This window comes from Ictidomys tridecemlineatus, chromosome 11 (assembly GCF_052094955.1).
Source record: "Ictidomys tridecemlineatus isolate mIctTri1 chromosome 11, mIctTri1.hap1, whole genome shotgun sequence".
NCBI lineage: Eukaryota > Metazoa > Chordata > Mammalia > Rodentia > Sciuridae > Ictidomys > Ictidomys tridecemlineatus.
The window spans coordinates 66866333-66893478 of record NC_135487.1 but is presented as its reverse complement, the minus strand read 5'-3'; positions in this window follow the sequence as shown (position 1 = coordinate 66893478).

The following is a 27146-nucleotide window of genomic DNA, read 5'->3' as shown; positions in this document are numbered from 1 at the left end:
TTTGCTAGCTCAGGTGGCAGGAACAGGGCAACACCTCAGCCTTCTGTCTCCAGGGATAGCATGTGAGCCGAGTCAGGCTAATCAGAATCCTCCCCAGAACTTCTCCAGGCTCTTTAAAAAAAATGCTCACTACTTCTCAGTGAAATTTAGTTGTAAGAATGCTGGAGGCCACTCTTGTGGGCATCTGGCTGCCACATGAAGATATCCAGGTAGGGAAAGAGTCAAGTGGAGTGAAGCAAGCAGAAACGGGCATCACCCTGATGATGCCAAGTTCTCAGAATCAAATTTGAATCTATCTCCATCTTTTCAAGTTTTGAGGTGTTTGAGCCAGTGGTCCCACCCTCACCCACTTTGTGTGTGTGTGTGTGTGTGTGTGTGTGTGTGATACGCTTCCTAAAGGATCCTATACAATCTTAAAGCAAGGGAAATTAATAATTATGTTTGAGACAAAGTTATCTGTTTCTAATTTTCAAAGATAAAATTGACTTCAGAATTTTCCAAGGTTCTCAGTGTATACTAAATGCTGAGGGGTAGACAGATTCAGACCCTTAGACCATTCCAGAATTTGTTTCTCCTACAGTTTCCTGGGCACCTTCCCAAAAATTTTGGTGAAGCATACCTGGAGTAGGGCCAGCTCAGGAATTTACATGTCTAATGAGCTCTCAAGGTTTAGACAATGGTACTAATAACCGATGGGATGAGAAAGATTAATCTCACAATATTATTTTATTTATGGTAAATAAGAGACAGTGTGAACAATTCAAAACCCCTGTAAATTGTAGACATGGTGGTGGTGATTAATGATAGGGTAGAGGATTTTCCTGAATCACCAGGGTACTATTTCATTTGAATTATAGTATACAGAGTTCGAAAGGAATTTAGGATTCATTATTCTTATCTTCTATATGATGCATCAATTTATCCCATTTCTCTATTAAGATAGCATCTAGTTTCCACTTGCACATTTGTATCCATGTTTACTATCTCCAAAAACATCTTATTTAATATTTGGAAGATTTTTGTTAGCTAGAAAGTTTCCCCTTACACTGAATAGATATTGTATTGCTGCTTAGATCTACAGAATAAGTCAACTCTCTCCTTTATATGATAAGTCTTTAAGTATCTGAAGACATTTAGCAGGGCTGAGAGGTTTCCTTCCTTTTGGGTACCTCATTAGCTCTTTGAGCTGTCCCATTTCCACTTCCAAAAATGGTTGCATCCTGGTGGTTGTTCTCTGAAAGTGTTTCAATTTATTAATGAGTCTCACAGTAAATGCCTAGAAAGAAATACTACTCTTGAGGTGCAAGCTGAAAAACACAGAAAAAAAATATAATAATATCTTCCCTGGTTTTGTACATTAGGCTTCCATTTATGCAATTTAAGATGGCTTATTAGCTTCTTTTTGGCAACCTCATGACAGTTAATTTGTTTTGGGTTCATGCTTTACTACAACTAATTGCTGAACCACTGTTGGATCCTTCACTCTGGTCAGCCCTTTAAGAAGTTTTTGATACAATTAGACTTACTAGGCTTGTCAATGATTACGTAATTATCACAATGTAATATATGACTAGAAACAGTCTAACTTATTTTAAGTCATTGGTCATGGAAAGAGTGACCATATAATTTATTATGCAAACTAACTCTTTTGAGAGTAAAAGAGGACACTATTAATAATTACTTCAGTGTAAATTGGAACTAACCCAGCCAAACTGGGTCAGTTAGGGAGCTATGGAAGGATTAGAACTGATGTTAATTAACTAGATTTAACCATCTCACAGCAGATATACACTTCAAAACATGTTATATAACATAAATAGATATGAATATATCTGTCAATTAAAAACAATAAATAGAACTGCTGTTTATGCATCCTTCAATCTAAAGGAGAATAAAATTTGCATTTATCACTTTGAAACATTTTGTTAATTACTGAGTTTAAAAGAGTAATAGTCTCACTGTATTTACTTGACTGCTCATTAATTTTAGAAGAACTATTTTAGCTCTTCCCCCCCCCTCAATTCTGCCCCTTTTTTGTGGGTAAACTTAAAGCTAACAGATGCTTTCTTTGACCTGTCTTTTCTTTAGAGAGAAATGAACTCCAAGTCAGCATCTCCAGTTTCTAGCAAGCTTTCCAGACACTGCTCCCCCTGCCACACACATACCCGTTCCCCTAGTTATCTCATGGGGTATTATTTCCTCTTTTGTAAAATAGCCTGGCCAGTTGAGGTCTCTGGGCAAGCATTTAATTAGCAACCATCAGCTGAACACTGTTTGCCTGGCTCCACCCTTGGTGTCCAAGCTAAAGATCTGAAGAATTCCAAATCCTTCTAGAATTCTCTTTGGGTATAACAAGGAAGAGCCTGTAGGCAGAAAGCCTGCTTGTCCTCACCTCAACTCAATGCTCACCATCCATTTGGGAATAGGCGATTTTAAAACAAAATAAACAAAAATCACAATCCAACACTTCTTCCAAATAAATTTTGAAAAGTATCAGATTTTAAAAAAAATTGTTGTGCTTTTCTTGTTTTTATTTTTTAACCTTTCCTGGATGCTGCATGTGGGCCATTTCCTGCCTTATAGTCAGAGCCAGACTCCAGGCTTGCATGAAATTTCAGAGATTAAAAAGAGACATGCTCTTGGGTGGACTTGAGGGTTAGGGGAAAGGGTGGCTTTGAAGTTTGCAATTCCTGTCTTCCTGATTCTGTTTGGGATTTTTGCAGCCATGTCTTACTAATTGTAAATATCTTCTGAACACTTATTTTTAAGACGTAAACTAGATTTGTGGGTAATTTTCAAATTAAATTTATAAAAATGTTACATAAAAGTGTAATTTATTCCACACTGTGGAAAGGAATATCCTGTTTCTGTTTCTCTTCCTTGGCCCTCCCAGGACATCAAGGAAGATGCACAATCTTCAAAATTTCCTTCAATTCTATTTTTGAGACTATGGAGACGCATACCACACAGAAGACTTAAATTTGAACACTAATGCTTTTATTTTAAAAGCCATAGACTTCCTATTGAAGAATCTGAATAATGGGCAGATGAATTCAAATTATTTACTTGTTGTTTTATTTTAAGTGCACCAAATGCTTAAGGGCTCCTAAGCTCAAAGAACAAATGCTATAGGAAAACTCAAGCCAAAAGTCTGTCCATGCTGTGTGAAGCCAGGCCCAAGTGATTTAATGTTATTTATATTTCCACCAAAATGAAATAAATGCACTGGAACCAAATCCGGGTTTTCAGGAAGTCACACACACACACACACACACACACACACACACACACACAATGAGATGCAAAAATCATATCAACATGCTGAGCACAGTGATAATGTCTCTCTGGCTCAATAAGAGGTTACATTTTTCTGATGCAACACACTAAGCAACTCAGCAACTTTTGAAGAAGGCTTATTCTGTATCTGCTACATCATCCATGTATGCTTTCTTTGTTAAAAGCAATGCCAACTGACCACCCTCCAACAGGAATGGTTTCATTATTTCATTAATGACAAAACTATCCCTAAGAGATATAAGAAAAACTAAATAAACTTTTCAGATTCTGAACATAAACACTCTCAGATAATCAGAAATTAGGCGACAAATGCTCCATATCTCAGCTAAGAAAATATTGTCTCAGGAGGTTATGCAGAGGCTCAACTTCAAAACATTAAAGACCTGGGATGAGGTCAGATATCTGAGATGCTTAGCATGACCACTCTCACCCCCGCCATAAACATATGAAGGGAATATGGAAAAACATAACAAATGCCTTGCTACTTTTGGAACAAATTCTCTCATGCCCTTTATGTCTCCACTAGATTTTAAGCAATCCATATATAGAAAATATGCCAGGTATAGTGGCACACTCCTGTAATCCCAGCGGCTTGGATGTCTGAGACAGGAGGATCCTGAGTTCAAAGCCAACCTCAGCAACTTAGCAACACACTAAGCAACTCAGTGAGACCCTGTCTCTAAATAAAATACAGAAAAAGGGTTGGGGATGTGGCTCAGTGGTTAAGTGCTTCTGAGTTCATCCCTGGTACAAAAAAAAAAAAGAAAGAAAGAAAGAAAGACAGAAAGAAAGAAAGAAAGAAAGAAAGAGAGAAAGAAAGAAAAGGAAAAAAAGAAAACAAAGAAAGAAACAAAGAAAGAAAAGAATATTTTCTCAATTAGATCACTTGAACCCAACAAGTTATGACTATGAACTTGATGAAGTTCAAGATATGGTTTAGTTTCTTGGTTTGGATGCATTTTCCCTTTTCTTTGAAGAAGGCTCATTCTGTATCTGCTATATCATCCATGTATTTAGTAATCCCAGAGGTACAATCAATTGGTTAAAAAATTCTTATCATTAGAGAATATAGGATAATTATAAGGAAAAACACATTTGAGTCCCATTTGTTTATTTTTCTAATTTGTAGGGGATTCATCTGCTCATTTATTATATTGTTTCTGAAGAAAGATCATGTGATTTGTTATTATAAAAAGTACACTTTCAGGTTGGTCTCAGTATTACACTCCTTACATATCTACAGGGTGAATATTTGCAAATAAAAAGAAGGGAAGAAAATTTATTGTTTAGAGCTATTTTTATTATCAGCTGGGATTCCCACCCCAGCTTATTACAAAATAAGAAAGTATTTTGTAAGCATTAAACATTAATTTTGAACATTATTTTTTTCATTCATCAAATGTTTAATTTATGTTATATCCTAGATATTGTGTTCAATGCTGTTGTTTATAAAAATGAGTAAGACAGAATTTTTGTCGCAAGAAAAGCTTAGATTCTACTGATGAAAATAGAGGTGAACCAGTACCACCATCATAATTGTTATTTATTTGCTGTCCCTAGGATTCAGGTTCTGTTCCTCACTCAAGGAAAATTGATGGGACCAAACCTTCTGTCATTGTAGGACTCAGGATGGCTGTAAATAAGGAAATGAATCAATGCACATTTTCAAATAGACAAGTATAATGAAGAAAATAAAGCAGGAAAATGTGTATATTTTGATAAATAGTCAAGAAAACCCTCTAAAAAGATGATACATGATTTGGAAATTGAATAACTTTGAAGAAAAAGATATGAAAAGATGTAGGGTCAGGGCATTAGTCAAGCAAGTGTGAAAATCTTGAAGATTGGTGAGAAGGGTATGCTTAAGGGACTCCACCTAGTCTAATGCAGATGGGAGAGAGTCATCAAAGGAGAGGAAGCTAATGGATGAAAATAGGGATGCAGGAGTGGCCATACCACTTGTCATGAGAAAAAGAGAAAAAGTTAAAGGATGTGGTTGGGAAGTGGGATAATGGCACAGTCATGTGTTGCTTAATGATGAGAAAATGTTCTGAGAAATGCAGCCCAGTTGATGATGTCATTGTGAGAACATCCTAGAGTGTACTTTCACAAGCCTAGGTAGTCCAACCACTTGACATGGCTTCTTGATACAATCAAGAGACACAGTAAACATGAGACACAGGAGTCTGTGAGACTGAAGATGGTGTTCACACGGCATGATGTTTCACAGGAACCCAGGGACTGTTTTTTTCTTTTTTTTAAGATTATTAGAAGAAGCATATTCTAAAATAATAATTAATAGTCTAGTCAATACATAAACCAGCAAATTGTCATTTATTATCAAGTAATATGTATCATAATTGTATGTGCTAAACTTTTAAAAGACTGGCAGCATGGTAGGATTGTTTACACCAGTATCACAACAAACATGAGGTTAAGGCATTGTACCATGCTGCTAGGGCGGCATAGACATCACTTGGCAACGGGAATATTTCAGCTTTGTTTTAATTTTATGGGATCACCATCATTTATGTGGTTCATCATTGACCCAAATGGCATTGTGTGTCACTACAATATTTAATTTACATTTTAAACAGATTATTCTGAAGATGTTATTAGGTTGACATGGTAAAACGGCAAAAGCAGAAGCAGGAAATAAGTAAGGAGGCCACTGGACTAGTCTATACAGGATATAAGGTGGTTTGCAGCAGGACAAAAAGTAGAGTTGATAAGATATTTTTAGATTGAGATATATTTTTTAAGATGGAGACCACAGAACCGGTTGATGAATGGAATGTTGGGTGTAACGAAAAGGAGAGGATATCATTTAGGTTTTTGGCTTAAGCATTAGAAAAAGCTGCGGTGTCATTTGATGAAGTAGGGAAAAAGGGGAGAGCAAGCTTGTAGATGATGATGCCTTTTAGATATTTAAATGGTGATGGACTAGAGGTGGTAGTGGTGAGAGTTTGGAGCTCAAGAAAAATGTCGTAATAGGAGATGCAGACATTCAAAATTATTGCATGTTGACAGCTATTGATATCATGGGTTTAACTGTGTAATCCAAAAAAAGGGAATGGAAAAACATGAACCAAAGACTGATCCCTGTAGTAATATCATCTAAGCCACAATCAAGAAGAGGGAGTACTACAAAGTAAAATGTCCTGTGAGGTAGAGGTAAACCAAGGCTATATGGTGGACTGGATGCTGAATAGAAATAGAGGAAGGATTAACTCTGAAGTGGTAAAGTGACTAAGATTTGGAGTGAGAAATGGTCCCTATCCAGTTAAGATAGACATCATTGATCATGATATAAGAGAGGTTTGAGTAGATTTGGGGAGGATAAAACCCTATAGGAATAAGGGATAAATAAACAAACAAATAAAAAATTGGGAGATGTGATGTGTTGTTTGTTAATAAACAAACAAATAAAAAAATTGGGAGATGTGATGAAGTGAATCCATAAAATAAAGACAACATTCTAGAAATATTGCTTAAAATGAGAGAAGCAGAGGAATACCATTCTATGTCCCCCAGGACATAGAATGAATCTAGAAATTTTTAAGTGTTGAGGTCAGTGGTTCTTAAACTTTTTGGTTTTAAAGCTCCTTTTATGCTCAGAGACATTATTGATACCTTGTTGAAAAATTGAAATTCTTTTTCTCATGTAGGTTATAGAAATGGATATTTATTCTATTGGCAGTTAAATAAAGATATATTTACCACATTTATTAATTTACTTTAAAATAAACAATAATATGTTGACATAATTAGCATATTTTTAATTTTATTGTCCAAAATAATAGTGAGCAGAGGGGGCATTACTTCATAGTTTTTCAAATCTCTTCAATGTTTGACTTAATAGAAAAAAGATGAATTCTCATATCTGCCTCTGCATTCAATTTATGGTGATATGCTGTTTTGGTTAAGTATGAAAAAAAATCAGGTCTCACAGAGATATGCATCTTAATAGACTTTTCTGATAATTTGGGGTAGGTGTTGCAGCCTGTCCTTAGAGAATGACAGTAAAGAATGCAAATAACATGTTCATATCATTATGGAAATAGTTTTGGCTTTATGGACACACTGAAAGAGTCCTGGGAGTCTCCGGGGTTGCGAGACCACACTTAGAGAACTGCTGGACATATTTCATACCCAGTGACATCTGAGTTTTGTTTTGTGTGAAATATTGCTATGATAACAAACAGCGAAATGACAACACTGGCAGAGAGCTTATGAAATGCTGAAATGCCTTTTCTTTTCTCCAAAAAGAATATTAGCTATGTTATTAAATACAGCTTTGAAAGGCAGAGCACTGAGAGGTTCGCTTTCTGGCAGGTCCCCTAAGTGTTAATCAAAGGTGCCATGAATTAGTCGGTGGCCTCTCTTTATTTCCGATGGTAGTGCTTTCTTATGATTAGTAATAGATTTTGGAAATTGTTATTTGTCCTTTTCTTTCAGCTATGAATTATTTTGGGGTGATAGATGGATAAGTGCTAAAATACATTAATTTTAATGTGTTTCTTTATTTTTCATGTCATAAAATTAGAGATGGAAGAGCCCTCATGAGTCATGCAGTCCATCACCATGGCATAATATCATGGCTCTTTCCAGCTCAGTTTTAAATGAGGAAAGCAATTATACTCCCATTAGTTCCCTTGGGAGACTATTCCATTTACTGATAGATCTCCATTTTGAAATGTTGCCCAACATCAAGCCCATGTTGGTCGAATACTATTAATCCTTGGCTGGAGAAGTCCCATGTGGGTAATCTCAAGGGAGAACTTCACCCACATCACTCCCCTGGTGAACGTTCTAGCATGTGAGCATCCTGTGGTCTCTGAACTGTGTCGTGGGATTGGTTATTGGGCACACTCTACAGCCTGATTGTAAATTCTCTCCTATTGCATCATCTGATATGAATTTATTGTATAATTATTACAAGATTTCAAGCAAGGACATTTAGAAAAGGGGCACTGGGGATTATCACATAGAAAAAAAAATAAGTGAAAGGGTGATCTCATCTGGTATGAAAATTTTTTACACGCCAGAAAGAATGAAGTGTTACTGAGTTATTCAATGTGTTATTCAAACAATAGTAACCCTAGGAAAATAACTGTCATGTGAATAAGTGAATAAATATCTCAGGTGTTTGTAGTGAAGCAGATGAAATAATTTCATACACTATTAGAAGCATAGACTACACATTCCTACTTCTACATCAGACCATCACATGTAGATCTCCAGGGGTATGCTTTTAGACAGGATGCCTTTTTTTGCCTTGAGGATATTCATATGGCTGATTTAAACGTTATTTTCTGAAAACACATAGTTTGAATTCTCAGTTTCTTCATGCTTAGCCGATTGGGTGATGGCTCAGGAGACATTACTTCCCCCCCTTTTCCTTGCATTTAAAAATTTACTTTCATTTACTCTTATAAATCTAGATTATTCTGTTTTCACTTTGAAAACAATTTCAACAAATCTCTTGATGTAGTCCAGTAAACACTGATGTAAAATGATCTCTAAGTTATTTTTAAGGGACAGATTTACCCCTTAATGATGTAATTTCATGACTTGTTCAAGTCAAGAAGAGGAAAAAGCAACAAACCAGAAATGGAATTATGATTATTTTATTATTCCAGTGTTTAGCACTTTGGCAGAATCTGGTGGTTTTATTAAAATAAAAGACTCCCCCCCCAGCTGTCTTTTTTCCTCTTGATGACGACTTTAGTTATTTTCTTTCCTTTCCTTTTCTTTTCTCTAAAGGATACTGTGTGCATGATTCAATGAAGCAATAATGAAAAACAAGAGTTTATAAGTTACTTCCTCTCTCTCTCTCTCTTCTCTCTTCTCTCTCTCTCTCTCTCTCTCTCTCTCTCTCTCTCTCTCTCTCTCTCTCTCTCTCTCTCTCTCTCTTCTTTATCTCTCAGACAAAATGGAGCAAACCCAGTGTTCCACATGATATTTTGGAAAGAATTCCAGCTCTTAAGATGTATGTTGAAAGCAAAAAATAAAAACCTAAAGGCCCTTCAGTAACTGTAAAAAGGGGTTTCTGACCAATCTAGAAAGGCAAGCAGCCCATTTTTCTCTTATAAATAATGCTTTATCATCTTTAGGAATTGTTTCACAAAAATTTATGGCAAAGCCAACACAGACACCCAAACTCTATTGTGTATTTAGAAACAATCACATTCCTCATCAGGAAATAAATTAAGACTTAGCTGCTAAGATTATTAAACTACTAGAGGAATATTCAGGCTCTCTTTGCTTTTTCAGAATCCGCAGAGCCTTTGCCTCTATTGGAATGCATCTGGTCATTGATTCTTGCTTTGTAGAATTGTGTCTTTACATTTCAGAATGGGCTACTGATTATCCCATGGCTTGGTTCCTGGATGTTACACTAATTAGTAGGTTATTTAAATTATTTGTGTCTCAGGGATCTACTTGTAAAAGCTGGGTATTGGTAACAACCTTCTCAGATTGCTGTGATGATGATTGATCTGTTAATATACATAAAGCCTTAGAACAGTTCTTGGCACCTTGTAAGTGCTTGAAAGTGTTGGCATTTTTACTGTTATTACAATCATTATTGTAATTAAAGGAATTTTATATCCTCTAGCTATGTCATTGGTATTTTTTCATCAGTCATATCATTGATAAAACTATTTAAATGGTTTTTAAATATCCTATGAACTTTATATTTCTAAAGATGTGACTTTTGGAAAATATCTGATAGAGTAAAACCACCATTCTAAAAAATATTTTGCTAAATGGGGTTTCTGATAGACTCAAATAATTCATACATTCCAACAAATGAACTCCCTTTTTACTAAAATTTCTTGTTTCCCCAAGGTGGATAATTTGTCTTTTGTCATAGAATTGATTTTTTTCTCGTTGTTGGAGTTATTCCTATGATTATACAAAATGCTTTAAAATCTTCCATCTTTCAAAGATCTTCTCTTGACGCCATATTCCCCAGTAGCTACTAAAAGCCTATTTTTCTTTTTTCTTTATAGAAACTCCTTGTAAGAATTGTCTATACCTATTGTTTCTAATTCTTCTCTTTCTAATCTTTTTTTATATTTGATGCAACCAGAATTTCACTTCCTCTGCCCACTAAAAATTCTCTTTTGAAAATTGCCAGTGGTCTCCATGCATCTGAACCCACTGAGTAATCCCCACTATACTGTACTTGACCTGTTGGTAGCCTAAAAATTAGTAGCAGCTATCAATCAGACTTCTCCCCTTAGCTTCCATTACAAGCTTTTGTTGTCTATCTTCCTAACCTTTCTTTCACAAACTCATTTTTTATTCTCTCATCATCATCTAACTATTTAAAAATGGAGATGCCCCAGTGTGTAGTCCCCAGAATTCTCCTCTGTCTACACTCACTTCATTGTAAATACATCTGGTCTTATGGAGTTGAGCACTATTTGTTTCCTTACGACACTAAGATTTATATCCAGGGCTTGGACTCCTTCCTTGATTAGAGTTATCAATCTAGATGCCAACTCAACTTTTCTATTTGATCATCTGATAGCAGTCTCAACAGAACATGCTGTAAAACGAATGCCTGATCTTCCATGCAAAAGTGCTTCTTCCACTATATTTTTCTAGTAAGCTAATTGTAATCCTTCATTTTTGGATTCTCAGGCCCAAACATGTATGTTCCTCCTTGATTGTCACTTATTTATTTTATCATACACTCATGGATATGCCAAAGCCACTTCCCTTGCTTCTTGGGCAAGCCACCACGTCCTGTCTGGGTGACTACAGTGCTCCTAACTTCTTGCTTAAGCCCTTGCTTTTTCCATGCTGTTCTCTGTCAGCAGTACTAGTGCTCTGCTACTCATCTGGAATCTCATTTTACTCTAAGTAAAAAATCAAAGACCTCATCAAATACTTAGTTCAGCCTCTAAATAATACACCATACCTTGCAAATGGCAAAAACAGAAAAATCAAAGACATAACTCTTTCTTTTTTTAATCCTAGGTCATTTAATTTAGCATTAGAAAGGTATGTCATGGCTGTGGCAAGCTCCTCAGTCTTCAAAAATCAGCCTTAGGGATTGATGATGGGGTGAGGGTCAAAGAGAAAGGTAAACAAGAGAGCCTGAGGGGACTGGGATGGGTTTGAGTGTCAGGTTGATGCAAGTAGTCAGTGAGGGGAACCACCTTGTGCTCCTGCCCCCAAGACAGCCCCAAATGAGGTAACTACTGTCCAAAGGCCAACAAGGGTACCTTATTCCATGTCCTCTTATGTGAATCTTTGACAGTTAATACACTGGCTCTTAAAAAGATCAGTAGTAAAACTTGATTATTGTTAGGAATAATCAAATAGAAGTTTGTACCAACAAATTCAATTTATAAATTCGAGACATTATGAAATGTTTCTTTCTCAAAACAAAAACTGTCTAGCCCTTTTCTGTGGTAATGGAAGGAAGACAGTAGGCAGATGGCTGAGAACACACAAATTGAAGCAGGGATGTTGAGGGCACAGAAGCTCGAAACAGAAGCAGATTATTTGTTAACATCCCCTAAGTGTGCTGGGAAATGATTGTGATTGTTTTCTGTAAATAGAGGAGACCCTTTCTCCCATTTATCTTCTTAAAATAATTTCACATGAACCATTTCCTCCCTCAATCTGGCACAATCAAAGCTCACACTGGGAGTCATTCCTCCGAGATTTTTTAGAAATTGCTGCTGGGCTACTGTGTCTAAAAATTTGTATAATGTTTTGAGGTGACAACTTTTGTCTAAGAACTTTAAATAATAAAAAAGGGACAGCAGGAACTCACCTTCTCTAGGCACACACTGTAGGCCAAGCATAAGACTCAAATATTTGGAGACCAGACCTCATTCTTTCCAGGCTTAGTGGAGATCCATCCCGGCCACACTGTTCCTCCAAGTCACCCCTGTCATTTCCTTTCCATTCCTCTCAGCTGTGATTTGGGAACTTCTCTACTCTGCTCAGGTTTCTGACCTTGTCATCTTTCCCCACTCTTGGGAAATCACTTTGCCTTCCACAGTACACAGAAACAGAAATCATAAAAGAGAACTCTCTGGGTTCCCCAAACTGCTTTGCACACATCTAACTCAACTGGGCCGTTTTTGTTCCTAACATGAACACTCTCCAATCTCCACTGATTCCAAAACACCGACATTAAAGTAACAAATATGTAAGCAAGCCATCCTCTATGCCTCCTTTCCATCTCTTTAATTCCCCTTCATAGCCCGACTCACAGTCTCACTTCTTCCCTCCCTTCCTGTTGCCTCCACTCTGCTTTCTCCAGGATCTCCCTCCTGGCGCCTCCTCATTACTGAGTCCAGTGGATTTGTCCCTTTCCTGCTGAGCCTTGACTTCTGGGTGCCCTTTGGTCCTCCACCTGCTCCTTGAGGTATTCCCTTTGTCTTAACTTCCATAACTGTGTTCTGGTTTCCCCACAGATGCTCCTTTCTACCTTGGGGTACTTTTTCCTTTACCCAGTTTGATGCCTGGCTGTGGCTGGGTTTCTGGCCCAGAACTTCTCATTGCGTGTGATTCCTCTGGCTGTCTCACTTTGGGATGGAGTTTATTCAGCTACATCTTTTTCTTTCCCCTTTTGCTGTTATACATTTATGTTTAGGGAGCCTAACTTTCCTAAGTATCATGTGAATTATTTCTGGATGCCTTCTTTGTAGTAGTTAGAATTAATATTCTTTGTTGATTATGAGAATGTTTACTTAGATGAGTTCTGGTTTGGAAGACTCTGTTCAGTTCTCACAACTGCTTTGATTTGTCCTTATTTCAGCTTCACTGTTCACATCTTCTGTTCCATTGAGGCAGGGGTTAGCTCACTGATTTAGTTCTTAGATCCTTAGTGTAACCCCTTGTAGATGACAATGACAGGTGGGTTTCCAGCCACTTGCTGCTATGCAATATGGTAAACAAACCTGCCTTGAGGGGTCTTCAGGAGCATTAGTTGAGGTTCTCTTAGGAGGATGCACTAAGACATTTGACATAATGGCCACCGAGTTCCAACATGGTCAGAGGAAATGGGATGAAGTAGGTGTATAGTTGAACTGCAGTTTGAAATGAGTTGTAACATAACCTATACTTAAGAAAAGGGCATATATACACACAGTGGGTCCAAATTATGAAAAACAAGTGAATTTCTTAATGAGAGTTTTTGTACTGATAGCAGCTTTGTAATACCAATACTAATTTAATAACTTTAATTGTGGCTCTCAGTATATCCACCTATCATGAGCCACCTCAGAAGGTTCCAGTAAGTTTAGAATCACTAATTATATAGTTTCCCTTTTGAAAAACCTTGCCACAAGGGGCATATCAACAAAGACTATTGAAATAGAAATAAATGACCTTTTGTGCACATTGTAAACACATGGGTCAGGTCTTCCACAAGGACTTACATCTCTTACACATTGCCATATGCTCTTTGTACATTGAACACCTCTTATTCAGAATCTTGGCCACCACCCAAACTCTCTCACACCTGCCTTAAAATACATGGGTGCATGCTTTACATTTTTAGGTACAATGTATATATTTAGGTAAGCCAATATCTCCCCCCCCTGCTTACAAAAAGATTTATTCACTTAGGGAGTTTACCTTCCATTCATTGTGCATACCCAACTCAAATTAGCACTAAGGTGGGTTACATTTTCACATCTTGGGAAGAATAAACCTCTTAAATGCTTTACGAGGCTTTTATTTTGGCACTGGGTCAGGACCACCTTGTGTTCTCTGAGTCGCTATAATATGAAATCATGGATTCATTTTGGTTTCTGAAGGTGTTTTTTTTTTTTTTTCCCAACCGCCAAGAGAGGTAATCTTAGCATTGTGATGTACTACATGCACAGTATATTCAAGGTAATGAGCGTGTTTGAAATGGAGGACACTGATAACAAGATGATGTTTAAATTGGGGGAAAAATGTCTAGTTCAGAACCAAAAGCTCTTGCCTTGTTAGGAGCCAACACCATCTATTGTTTCAGAAAAAAAATGTTCAAAATGGTAATATGTGAGCGAAGTCGCTGAGTTTTGTAAAAAAAAAAAAAAAAAAATGAAGTTTAAAGTATCTCTCTTGTGCAGCGAGTGAACCTTAGATGAAAAGGCCCACTGGGGTGGAGAGAAAGGTAAGTTTTCCACATGGCTGTACATATTTTTAATAAATAAACTGAGATCATTTATTCTTTCTGTGTCCCAGTAGCCACCTGTCTGCCACCTTGCAGTTCAATTTACAGTGACTCTGTGACATGTTATTTTTATCTTCGTAGTACAAACACATAGTAGCACAAGGCAGCAACACAAATGCAGAACCACAGCTCCTCTAATCCCAGGTACTTACAGCTCCAATTCCTCAGGCCTTGCTTTTGTCTGTGTGGCACTATGCTTTTTAGCCAGCAGCAGGAGGCATTACTACACCAAAGTCAGACTGAGGTCTTCTTCTGACTTTGTAGCTGTCCCTTCCCATCTGACCACGCAATCCCTTCTCTCTGCAGCCACCTTTCCCATCTGCACTGCCTCTCTCTGCACCAGGGGAGTGTGAGTTTCATATTAGAAGACAAATGAACTCCCCCCCCCACTTTTATGTCTGCACTGAGAATAAACAGGCTCCAGGTCCTTCTTTATTTTGGAAGCTGTGTAAACTGAGCGTACTAAACATCAGGATAGCCTGTACCCTTGGTCAAATGGTTCAAGTATGAGGATTAAAAAGAAAACAGATTCTGGTTGAAGTTAACATGCAAATCCATTATTTTCAATAACCAAAACAGTCATATCTCAGGATCGGGTAATCCTATGTCAACAGATACACTGAGACTTCAACTTTGAACTAGAATCTGCCACCTCTGGAGAAAGGGCTCATGTAACATTCTTACAAAGTGTAGCTTCATTACATGCAGGGACAACCCTATTTGGGTTGCCTCATTGATATCCATCTTGCACAGATAGGCAAATAGGATTTTTCACTGCATAAATATCATTATAACCCTAATCAAATTAACCCTGCAAATGTAACTATCTCTGGATATGAAGCCTGCTTCTTATAGACTGTAGGAGATGCCCAGGGAAAATAAAGAGAAATCAGTTTTTTTTTCCACTTACTACAAAGATGAGAACATACTCTTTTTTGTTGTTGTTGTTGTTGTTAAATTACATAAGCATTTGTGCCATGAGTCTTGATTATGCGAACATTAAATTCCTTCATAATTATGCTTTTTATGTCATTATGCCAGGGTTATAGCTCAAAATATTTGGATCCACACATGATGTATGAAGGGAGTGTTCCACACAAAGAAATACTCTAATTAAATACAGTGCCTGTTTCAGATAGGTGGCATGAAAGGAGGTGGAGAGAAGCTATTGCTTGCTTTTTCAGGATTTATTGTACCCATTGGTCTGTTTCATCATGAAACTTCTCTGTGCCTAGGTCATCAGGGTAAAGAAAAAATACATATTTCAATGTGTGAATGCCAGCTGGTAAAAGGGCATTCTCTACCAAATAAATGTTAGATCAGAACCATCCTGCACCCTCTTGTTGATGCTGGGCTCACTGAACCAAGCTTTTTTTTTTTTTAATTTATTTTAGTTGTACATGGACACAATACCTTTGCTTTATTTATTTATGTTTGTGTGGTGCTGAAGATTGAACCCAGGGCCTTGCATGTGCTAGACGAGCTCTCTACCATTGAGCCACAACCCCAGCCCCTGAACCAAGCTTTTCTGATGGGCAGAGGGGGCCTGTTCCTCTAAAATGGCCCCTGACCCAGTGACTCTACCTGTGAAGTTAGATTCAGACTTCCACGTTTCCATGTAGCCCTTGGATTTCCCTTTTTTTCTACCCTCCTATTGACTTTGTCCTCAGACTCAGTGAGATACTTTAGGTTCAGACTTGCCCCTGAAGAGATTTGTTGTCCTATTTTTTTCTACTCTTAAATCTTCCCCAGGCCACACCCGGAAATATGCATTGGTTAAAAGAATTGAGTCTTGCCTATTCCATTCCCTTCTCTGGCTTTTGATTTCATACTTCAGTCACATAACAAATATTTACTGAGCATATGTTATATCCAGGCATCAACTATGGAGAGTACCATGATGATCAAAATGCAGTCTCCTATTGTGTTGGTTAGTTTTTCATCACTGTGACAAATATCAGTGAAAAGTATCTTAGAAGAAGAGAAAAGGTTTAATTTGGCTCACAGTTTCAGAGGTCCATGGTTGGCTGGCTCCATAGCTCTGGATTTGAGGTGAGGCAGAACATTATGTTGGAAGGGCATGATGGCAGAAAGCTGCTCAGATCATGGAAGCCAGGAAGGACAGTGAGGAGAGGGAGGGAGAGAGGGAGACAGGGAGAGAGGGAGAGAGGAGGAGAGAGAGAGGAAAAGAGGTCATGGCAAGGAAACCCTTGCAGAACACTCCTTTTGTGACCTGTTTCCTATAACTACAGTTTTCATCACCTCCCGGTAGTCCATTTAAATTATTAATCCATCACATAGACTAAGCCACAGATGAGATTAGAGCCCTATGATCCAATCTTTTCCCCAAAGCCTCACCTCTGGGCATTGCTACAGTCAGGTCCAAACCTTCAACACAGGAACCTTGGGAGACAAACCATAACCCCACCTTAATGGAAATCATTGTCCTGTGGGGCACACAGACAACTAAACAGGGCGTTGTAAACAGTGCCATAAATACCGTGGGAGGGGATGATTTGGGTTTGATTACCAGCAGAGAAGGAAGAGGCCAAGTCAGGATTGGCAGGGAGAGAGTTGATTGGTGGGTGATGTAAGCAAAGGAGTCTTCCTTGAGGAAGTTGCTCACTTTCCTGTCCTAGCAATAGGGCAGAGCAAGGATCAGTCTAGAGCTGTCCTACAGTCCTGCAAAATGACCCTTGCTGGCTTTGTGCATCCAACTTCTTGCCATTCTAATTTCATTCTCGAAAACAATTCTCAACCCATGGGACAGAAAGGAGAATGTAACCATGAAGCTGGCTCCGAGTAGGGGCCAGGCATCGATGTGGGGGAAGCACCACCCATGGTCTCCTACCGTGCAGCTGTGTCCTTCTCTCATATTTTCATGACTTTATTGTACAATATTATAGTCAGAATATTGTCTTCTCCATCTCTTTTTTGGCTTAAACTCTGACCCCCAAATTTTGTCAAGTTTGTTGTTTTCAAATAACCAGTTATGGTTTTGCTAGTTTTCTCTATATTTCTTTGTTTTTTTATTTCATTTTATTAATTTTGCTCCAAACTTTATTATATCATTCATTCTATGTTTTTTTAAATTCTCAAAGTTAGAGCTTTAATCATTAATTTTCACTCATTTGTGATACAAATTAATGCTATAAATTTCCACAGAAGATTGCTTTTACTGTTTCACAGAAGATTTAAAGTGTAATATTTTCTGTATCCCTCAGTTCAATGTATTTTTAAATCTATTTTGATTTCTTCTTTGACCCACGTATGCCTTAGAAGTGTGTTTAAAAACATCTACATTTATTTTGACTAATTTCTTTTATTAACTTAATATATTGCTTAAGCAGAAAAGACTGTAATAAAAGCAGTTATTTAAATTATTTCAGAACTGTTTTATAGCTTTGTTCTTGGTCAATTTTGATAAATATTCTCTGCAAAACAAAATACATACATTTAAAAATTGTTGGTTGAGTGTTTTCTATATATCTATTAAGTCAGTTTTGTCCTTTTTGTATATCTTTAAAAATTTTTCAGCTTAGAGGCCTAATATTTGAGGAAGATTTATTGAAATTTTCTTCTGGGGATGTTGATTTATATATTTCTTCCTGTATGTCTATCGATTTTCACCTTTACATATTTTGTGGCTAATTTATCAAGTGAACACAATTTATAACTCTAATGCTTTTTTAGTGATTTAAAGCCTTTATCTTATCAGTCATCTTCTGTGTCATTAATATATTCTTGTCTTCTGATTTGTCTGACATAATTATAGCTACTCCAGCTTTCTTTTGATTAGTACACATCTATATCTTTGTCTATCTAAAGATAGAACTTTGCCTTTTTGTGTCCCATGTATAACGTTTGTTAACAGTTTACATATGAATTGTTCTGTTTTTAACAATAGAAATTGATGATTTTTTTCTTTTTTTTTTCTTATTCTTTTTTTTTTAATTTGTTTGTTTGTTTGTTCTTATGTTTGAACTCAGGGACACTCTACCACTGAGCTACATCCCCAGTTTTTTGTTCTTTATATTTTAATTTTGATATAGCTTCTCGGTTTGATAAGTTGCTGAGGCTGGTCTTCCAGTTGCAATCCTCCTGCCTCCGCTTTCCGAGATGCTAGGATTAAAAATGCAGTGTCTGGCATGATCTCTTTTATTAAAACTGATATTTATTTTTTATTATTTATTATCATTTTAGTTTACACCCTGTTTTTCTGCCATTTTCTGTATTCTTTTTTTATTCTTGCCTTTTCTTTATAGATTAATTTTTGTTGGTTTTATTGTTTTCCTTTTCTATATATTTTGAAGTTATGAGCTGTATTTCTATCATTTTGAAGCTAGATTTTGAAAAACCTCCGTGCAAATCTTTATGTGGTCTGAAGTTAATAGCTTAATATAAACGTGAACAACATGGATTTGTAACACTTCAATTTCAATCCACTGTCCCTGAATTTATATGCTAAAACTTTCAGGGATTATAAGTCTTTTCCTGATACTATAAACTAGACAATGCAGTTATAATGATTATGTAAAAACAGTGTTTTTAAAGATTTCTTACATGTTGAACAGAGTTTTTGCTCATCCCTTTCATTTTTACATTTCTCTTAAATCATTTTTCTTCCACATGAAGCACTCTAAAATCTTTAAAGGGTCTCTTAATCAAGTTCTAATTTTTATAAACTATTAAATTTTGTTTATAAAAAATCTTCATTTTAATTTTGGTTCTTGTAAGATAAAATATTGTTATGCACGATTCTATTTGAAAGTAATTTCTCAGCACCTTAAGAAGTTGCTACACTGGCTTTTGCTTTCCATTTTGGTTTTTGAGATACCAATTTTCTATGACCACTTTGTCTTTTGTTTTCTTGTGTGTAGATCTGTCTTGTCTTTTCTTGAAGCTTTTTAATATCTTTTCTTGTTCTTTGGTTGCATTTTGACTGAAATCTGTTGAGGAATCAGTGTTAATTTTTATTTTTCTGTTATCAGTTGAATACAGTATAGATATGGTCTAGTGGGTTTTCCCTCAATTGCCCTGGATCAGTGGGTAAGTTTCAGAATGGTTCCCTATGTTGTGGTAGTTGGCATTTGTGCCAGAGTAACCCTGCTTTGACATTACTAATCACAGTCTGTTTACAGCTCTCTGTTTTTGGAATTAAAAAAAATTTTAAAAAGGCTTTTCATCCATTACATTTTTGGTTTGTTTTTTGGGTGTTTGTTTTGGGCATAGGAGATTTAGTCTAATAATGCTTCACCACTCAACTACATCCCCAGACATTTTTTATTTTTTATTTTGAGACAAGGTCTTGTTAAGTTGCCTAGGGCCTCACTAAATTGCTGAGTCTGACCACAAATTTGTAATCTTTCTGCCTCAGTCTTCCAAGTCCCTGGGATTACAGGAGTATGCCACTTCACTGAGCTAATTCATTAATTTTGTTTTGGAAATTCCCCTTTCTCAGAATTCCAGCAATGTGTTAAGATGCAGGTTTTTTTTTTCATAAATCCATGATCTGCTTTATATCAGGAGAGATTTGAAATAGAAGTCCTTGTATACAGTTATACCACCCTGAATGCACCCAATCTTGTTTGAAATAGAAGTCCTTATTAATTTGCATTACAGATTCTTCTTTTGTAGTATCTTTCTCTTATCATTCAACCCGTTCTCTGGATCTACATACTGATTATATAAGAACCATAATTCCCCACTTTGTTGCTTCAATGTATTCCCTTTTCATATTTCATAGTTCCAGCTTACAAAATAAATAATGTACCTATATGTGCATATGTGTGTGTGTGTGTGTGTGTATTTGTGCATGTGAGAGAGAAAGTTGTCACAAAATTCTGTGCCAGTTATACCTGTATGTTTACCATTAACCAAATTTGATAAAAAATAAGATAATTTCATATTAAACACCCCGAATATTCTGGGTTATTACAGTTCTACTTTCTCATCCCTTAAAAAAGACCCTCAGATTTTTTTTTTATAGATACATAAGGAGTAGAGGAAGAAATTTAAAAGTCATCATAAGGAAGCATCAGCCTAATGGGGAAAGTGGGATGTTCTGTGGAATGCAGTAGGAAGAAAAAGAACTGGGGTACAGGATGGTTCTGGATTTTAAGAAAATCTAGAAACACAACAAATACAATGCATGAATACTGTTTGAATTGATTTAAACAAACCAACAGCAAAAAAGACATTTTTAGATATCTGGGGAAATTTGAATATGAATTGGGTATTAGATGATATTAAAAGATTATTATGAATTTAGTTAAGAGTGATAATGGCATTGTGGTTATAAAAGAAATCATCCTTTGTTTAAAAAGCAATTTTACTGAAGTGTATCAAGGCAAAACGATATCAAGCTTGAGATAAAAAAATACTCCAGTATCGTGGTGGTCCACATATCCTCTTTGTGAGTGCTTGGAAGTTTTTATCCAAAATGAATGAAATTTTTAAAAGTTCACTAAACGAAGTAAAAAAAAAAGTCCACTAAAGTATGTTTTTCAAATATTTTGTAAAAATTTGGTAGGTTTGAATTCTCTTCTAAAAATAACATGTTTAAATAGCCTACTTTGAGTCTTGTTAGGAGTTCTGAAGTCAAAATGAGTTTCCTGCATGGCAGGTTTTGAGAGTCCACGCCTTGGACTGATTGATTACCTTCTAGGTTCCCTGCAGTTACTGTTGCCACGGGAGGAAATGTAAGGGTCTACTTGGCTGGCACAGACTTTGTCTCCAGTCAAAGGCTCTTGCTTGCTGTACTTACTGATTCTACTTTACTTTTCTTTGGTTTCCTTATCTCGCATTTCATTTCTTGGACTTCCATGCTTGGGCAATTCCTTTGTATTATTTTGCCCCCATTGAATCAGTCTTTCATCAGAGGTGGACCCATTGTCAGGAGCTCAGGTTTTGGTCCTGCCTATGCCCAGCATTATGATGTTAGATTTAAATAGGATTGTATTAATTTTCTATTACAGTTATAAAAATTTCCACAAAGTTAGCAGCTTTAAACATCCCACATTTATTTTATGATTCTATAAGTCAGAAGTCTGGCTTGAGTCTCATCAGGCTAAAATCAAAGAAGCAGCATGGCTGACTACTTCCTTTTAGAAGGCTCCAGCGGAGGATCTATCTCCGTGCTCATTTGAGTTGTGGTAGAATTCAGTTCCTCATGACTGTAGGAATGGAATCTCTTCTTGTTGCTGGCTGTTAGCTGAAGGCCATTCCCAGTCATTTGGATTCTTCGACTTGTGGTGCCCTTCTTCCGTCTTCAATGTCAGCAACTGTGGATCTTGTCTCTCCTGTACTTCACATTTATCCTTTCTTCTTCTTCATATCTCTAACCTTTCTTAGCTCAAACAGGCTCTGTCTTTGAAGAACTCATGTAATTACTTGGGGTCCATTTTGAAAATCCAGAATACTTTACCCATCTCAAAGTCCCTAATCTTGATCACATCTGCAGAATCCGTGCTGTCAGGTAAGATATGATTCCAGGGTCTGGAGACTTAGGGTCTGATTATCATGGGGAGCTGCATTATTGTTTCTACAATAATGCTGTCTCCCCTCTGGGTGCCTCAGTTTCTGCACAAATAGCTTCTCAGTCAAATTTTGTGAAGATCCACTCCCTGTCTTACAGTGTTGATCAAGATGAGGCATGGATACTTTGCATACTTTGAAATAATAGGCATATATGAGATATGAATAAAATCATCAATAAATAATATGTTTATGATATTTTCTTATTTGAATTTGGGTTTCCAACAGCTAATAAAAGACCCAATGCTCAATAAATGTGTCCTGAGTGACAGCATGAATAACTGCTCTTGTCTTTTATTAGGGGCAGATCTCATTTTTGTGGGGCTCTAAGGATATATAGTTTATAGCACCCTCTTTAAGAAGTGGAATGTAAGGTTGTAAATGTAAAATTAGGTACTGGCCTTGGAAGACACCAATGAAGATGAAGGTCCTGAGATTAAGTTCTACTACCTTCCTCCAAATCTTACTGTTTTTTTGTTTGTTTATTTATTTATTTTTTATTGTTGTTTCTTCCTTTTTATTTTCTTGCCCTCACTCCCCCTTTACTTCCTCTTGTACCTCATTCCTTGCTCTGTTTGTGTGTGTGTGTGTGTGTTCTTAATACTAGAAATAAAACCCTATTTCATTGATTTCTTACAATCTCTGGCCCTGTGTGACAGTAACCATGTAAGAAATGAACACATAGTTAAATTTTAGGAATTTATTGAGTACTTACTGACTGCCCATGAGCTGCTCACTTCCTGGGCTCAGAGTGTGGACATTATGATGAGGTCATCCACTGTATTTTAATGTCTCCTTATTCTGATTGAGTGAAGGAGAATTCCTTGGGTAGAGAGTCCTAGGTAAGAAATTAACCTGAAGTAACTTGAGGAAAACTAGCTGGTACAGAATTAGAAGTTATGCTATAAAAAGGTACGTCTCAAAACCCAACACAGAAGAAGAAAGAAATATGGGAAAGAGAAATATAACTAAATACCTAGAGAGCTGGAAGCAAGACAGGACTTGTGCATGCAAGGCTTACATACAGAACTCAAGTGCTGAAGCCCCAGGACACAGGGTGAATCTAGGGCACGTGGAGAGCTGGGTAACGCCTAAAAGGAACTTCACAGGGCAATGTGCCAGGTCTTAAATTGCTCTTTATAATTCACCTTGAAATCTTAATTTGCCATCAAAAAATCCTTTCCAGAGATTTTTTTTCATCAATCTTTTCTTTTCTTATGTCAAGACAAACTTAGGTGATTAATCTCTCATAGACACTGTGATGTTTGACATGTATTGTATTACTAGGATAAATGGAATTATTAATAGAAATTCCAAGGAACCTGAAGGCTCCTGGGAAACATATTTAACATGAAGGAGACAGGATTATTTTATTTTCTGGAACACCGTTAATAAAGGCCCAGAAAGCACCGGCTGCATAACCTTGGCCATATAAATCCTGCACTTTGTGTGCTTAGTGTAAGCTAGCAAACAATCAATGCTTGCTTGTTGAGGAATTGTTCGGAGGGTTACTTTGTACAAAGAATTTTCCCATGTTTATATCACTTTTTTAGTTGGGAAAAGTGGTATTATCACTTATTTTGCTTGCCATTCACTTTGACTACCAGTTTCTTTTCTAAACTTCTGAAAATATCCATTTTGATTCAGAAGCTATGCAATATGCTGGGGAGGCTTAAATTAAGTAGGTCATAATCTCTGCCTTTTAGAAGCTCCGAGTCCAGTGAGGGAGAAGAAAGACCATTTAAACAGAGAAATGTCACACATATGGTGAATAAGACCAAAGAGCAGGAAGTGCCCACCACCTGGGAAGGTGAAGTAAGATTTCCCAAAGGCTGGCATTTGGTAATATGTCCTGAAAGGAGAGTGGGGATTTGTAAGACAGCTAGAATTAGTGGGAAATAGTAATGAATTAATCAAAAGGTTCGTGGGGTTGGGGTGTGAGAAAATATAGCTAAGGATTTTCAAGTAGATTAAGTGCTTGGAAAGACAGCAGGTGGTTGTTTGTCACTAAGTTTCCAAAGCCTCAGGACATCAGATCTCCTGACACTGAACTGTGCTTCCTAACTGGTTTGTTTGGCCTTGTGCTCTGGAGCCTCAGTGTCTGGCATGTCACAGGCACTGAGAGGCTACAGTGCCAGGGGGAATAAATGAGCGGACAAAACTACATGAGTCTTATCTGAAGCTGACCAAAATTACATTAGGGAAGGACTCTATTCATTTTTTAAAATTTTTGTGGAGTCATAAGCAGATTCATTTCTTTTCTGTTTTATTCTTTCATTATGCTGCCTCTTTCCTGCTCTCTTTTAAACACATCCATATGTACCAGATATCATAGCTAAATATCACTTGACCAAATTGTTCCTTCAGAAGTTTTTACCTATTGTGAGAACCTTGACTCAGTGAGTCTTAGGTTTTAAAACCCTCTAATTTTCTCTAAGGATCTTGAGCTTTTCAATTAATTAATTTGGATTAGATTTGGGGCACCTAGGTGGTGTCCCCAGTTACCCAACGGTGCCCTTTCTGACTGACAAATTGCTTATATTTGTCAGATTTGAGTGCACTCAGGAACTTCAGGTCTGGTTAGTTCACACTCTCATAATGAGCTCTCAATATGTGGGCTGGAACATTATTGAACAGAAACTCCTAAATTATAACTTCTAACAAGTTCATAGCACCCGTGGAATATTTGTCTACCTTTTAACAATCGTGCCTCCTTTGATTCCTCTTAAAGGAAGTCTAAGGAAGAGAACATAATCTCTCCCTTTGTTTTCCTCTTTTTAGAGCTATTTTTCTACTTGGCCAAAACAAGAACAGAAGCATCTATAAATGATATGTAATAGTAGTCTATTCAATTGCATTGACTTTGTTTAAAAGCAGGAACTTTTCTACTATAGTAAAGAACATAGGATTCAACACCCTCTTTCTTTGTCCTTCACCTGACTGTGACTCATTATCATGGAGTCTGGGCAAGTTGTTCTAATCACCAACAGAACTGTCCAATGTTTATAATATAACTATCCTTTGTATAGAAAAGAAGCATTCTCAGTAGCACGCTAGCCAATGTTCAGAATGTAGATTTGGACAAGTTGATGGCCACTTTCTACCTTCACTGGACTTCTTGATCTGAATTCTCTGAATAGTGCACTTTCCTTTAGATTTTTCTTCAGTTTTCCTGTAATCATGCTTCACTGTCCTGTGACCCGTTCCCTCATAGTTTTACTCCCAGTGAAGGGATAGGATTCAGTCTGAAAATCAAAGCCTGCTTGAGTGGTAGCTTGTGAACATGGGAGCCGTCCATCTGGAAACCCACTCATGTCCATTACAGTGGGGATTCTCTGTGCTACTTGGGTAGAGGAGGCACATTTCCCATCTGCAGAGAGAAAAAGAAAAACTTGTCTACGACTAATATATACATGAGAAAAAGAGAGACTGACTGTTGCTTCAATTTTAGGGACAGATGGAGAGGTGTAGGACACTTTCAGGTTGTGGAGTTTGGAATTACACATTCCCTTTCTTCATGGCTAATGAGTACAAATGTATCCTCCTTTCTCAGAAAGATATATTAGAACTCAACAAAATCTCTGTGACCCTGGGGCATTGACATCTCTCTCATGATATTTCAGCTTTACAGAGCCCATCTGAAAAGATTCCTTTATGATGATCTGCTCAGCTGCTTCAGCTACACACACGCACACACACAAACACACACACAGATGAATCACAGCCCTAACAAGGGTATTTTCTTAACAGCATGTATTGAATAGGAGGGGAAGAGAAAGATGGCAATGAAAAAAGAAACTTGATTGCTTCTGTTTGAAATAACTATCTGATTAAAACAACAGCAACAATAACAACACCAGCAAAGAGGAAAACATCCTCAACCACGAAAAAAGCACAACAATTTTCACTTTGGATGGACCATTTCCTTTGAAATGAAAAGAAAAAATGAAGCAGTTACACCATGGGTGTCCCTCGCACAAGATGTATCCAACCTATAACTTCTGATTACTCAGAAATTCACAGAAAGTAAATCCAGATAGGATTAAGAAAGCCCCCAGGGACTAACAAGTGGGAGAATATTTATCTGTTTGCAACAAATAGTTGACTGAATAATGAATAACTATTAAATTAAATTGCAATAAACACAGTTATTTAACTGAAATCTAACAGTTTGCATTTTTCTTCCTTTCGTTTTATTATCCAACCAGACTCTGAACAGCATCTTCAGAGTATCTCCCAAGGAGGATGACTATGTTTTCTCTCACTGAATAGCAGCATTATTTTTCAGCAATTTTCTGATCCTTTCTTTTTCTCTCTAAGATGACACTTGTTAGAATACAGGCAAAGACTCCCATAGAAATATTCCCTTGCTTTGGATAAGAGTGAAGGGGTGCTGTATCTAGAAATAAGTCATTTATCATAAAACACAGTCTCGCCTTGGTATATGCAGGGAATTCGTCTTAGGACCTTCCACAGACCACCATCTGCAGATGCTTAAGTCCCTTACATAAAATCATATCAAATTTGCATATAACCGATGTGTCCTCTACATATGTCTGATCATCTCTATATTACTTAGAGTAACTAGTACAATGTGAGTGTTATGTAAATAGTTATTATAATAAATTATTGAAGGAACCATGCCAAGAAAAAACTCTGAATATGTTCAATATAAATATATACACAATGTTTTTTTTTTCCCAATATTTCTAATCAATGGTCGACTGAAGCCATGAATATGGAGTCTGTGGATACCGGGGGCCAACTGTAATGTAATTAGAAACAGAAGCCTACTTTCTAACTCAGAATTATGTTTTGCAATCACCAGTTACAGCCACCCTCTCCTCAGCCATATCCTTTGACAGTGAATGCATAACACAAGGAAGTTTTATTGGAAGTACAAACGTCATTCATTCTTCCTCAGGAATTAAATCTGAGTGACATTTGACCTTAGGGTGAAAGTTTGACTGAATTTCACAGGCAACAACAATAACAAAGAGGCAAACCCTATACAAGTAGCAGTGTAAGCACTGTGATAAGAGGTTTAAGTGATGCTGTGTATCTTATGCACTGAATGAGTCCTGCATTATTGCCCAACTGTATTTCCTTGACATTC